Source organism: Toxorhynchites rutilus, chromosome 2 (genome assembly GCF_029784135.1).
Source record: "Toxorhynchites rutilus septentrionalis strain SRP chromosome 2, ASM2978413v1, whole genome shotgun sequence".
NCBI lineage: Eukaryota > Metazoa > Arthropoda > Insecta > Diptera > Culicidae > Toxorhynchites > Toxorhynchites rutilus.
This window is the reverse complement of record NC_073745.1, coordinates 172686256-172687930: the sequence shown is the minus strand read 5'-3', so window position 1 is coordinate 172687930 and position 1675 is coordinate 172686256. Positions and strand designations below refer to the sequence as shown.

Below are 1675 nucleotides of genomic sequence, written 5' to 3'. Positions count from 1 at the left end.
ACGGTCCATATGAACTTGGAATTCCCAGTAAGTGCTGGTCACTAGCCAGCGTTGATTACGTCCCTGCCCTTTGTACACACCGCCCGACGCTACTACCGATGAATTATTAGGTGAGGCCTTTGGAGGCGAGTAATTTGCTGGCTCCTCGAGGGCTGCATTTGACACGCTGAAGTTGACCGAGCCTGGTTATTTAGAGGAAGTAAAAGTCGTAACAAGGTTTCCGTAGGTGAACCTGCGGAAGGATCATTATTACGTCTTATGATGACCTTTGTCAAACAGAAGACCGAACGCGTTGGGGTCTTGGTACATAGACACGCGTTACCCAGTGGTTGTTTTGCGAGGACTAGGAGTGGCGCCGTACTCGTACCTTTGTTGTGCGAACGTACGTTCCCATTAAAAATGCTCTCCTGGCGAGTCCGTTATGTTTCAATTCATACAACAAACCCTTTCATCTCGGTCTTCAGATCGATAAAAGGATTTACACTCCCTTACTGCACTAAAGGTATTACTACTTGGATGAAGGGCCGGGGCCTTCGAACTTTCATCCTATTGTAGGGGCCATACCTTGCAGTGTGTGCGCGGCTCGAAACTACTAGACCCGGCGTTATAGAAGGTCTCAAAATGAACGCCATCCTCTCATCTGTTGGACTAGGTGCGGTGTCTCGTACTTCGCATGTGCGCATATGAACGTACAGATGCCCCCTGGCGAGTCCCCATACTAGTGAGGTGGAAATGGAAGGAAAGGGTTGATCGTCTCGGTCTTTGGATCGATGATGGGATTCCCATTCCTTACTGCACTAAAGGTATTACTACTTGGATGAAGGGCCGGGGCCTTCGAACTTTCATCCTATTGTAGGGGCCATACCTTGCAGTGTGTGCGCGGCTCGAAACTACCAGACCAGTCGTGTGGGAAGGTCTCAAAACATAAGCCACACCGTAGCGGTTCGAAAAAGCTGAAGGTTAAGCCGATCACACCGTCTTTGGACCAATGATGACAAAAATACGTCCCAAGTGATGAAATCCGGCGTGATGTTCATTCTGCAAGTGCGATGAGTTCTAAGAACCCAGGAGTGGCCTGTACATCGTATGTTTACATGCGAACGTACTCTCCAAGTGTGTGTTTCAAATTTCAACCCGTGTTTCAATTTCAATAAATCCATATACAACAAACCCTAGGCAGGGGATCACTCGGCTCGTGGATCGATGAAGACCGCAGCAAATTGCGCGTCAGAATGTGAACTGCAGGACACATGAACACCGACAAGTTGAACGCATATTGCACATCGTACAATCATTGTGCGATGTACACATTTTTGAGTGCCTATATTTACCAATTTAACTATATGCGCTGCTTAGGTAGCGCATATGCGTAATGGTGTTTTTCTTCGGCCTTCAGTGGTGGAAAAACATTGAAGATAGTCAAACGTGCAAAGGCCCCGGCGCACGGCTTGATGAACACACGTCCCAAGATGAAAGTCTTTGTGTGTTCCATCTTCTCCATACATGAGATAGTTCTTATAGGCCTCAAATGATGTGTGACTACCCCCTCAATTTAAGCATATTACTAAGGGGAGGAAAAGAAACTAACAAGGATTCCCTGAGTAGCTGCGAGCGAAAAGGGATGAGCCCAGCACGTAGAGGTGATGCGCGTTTGCGTGTCCACCGTGTTGCGTGG

At 47.9% G+C, this 1675-nt stretch overlaps 1 non-coding gene across 1 annotated transcript; it reads left to right on the top strand.

The window, feature by feature from the left end:
- Positions 1-1168: 1168 nt before the first annotated feature.
- On the top strand, positions 1169-1323 carry LOC129772116 (5.8S ribosomal RNA). Its single transcript, XR_008742570.1, has one exon. It is a non-coding gene; the product is annotated as a 5.8S ribosomal RNA (ribosomal RNA).
- The last annotated feature ends 352 nt before the right edge of the window (positions 1324-1675 follow it).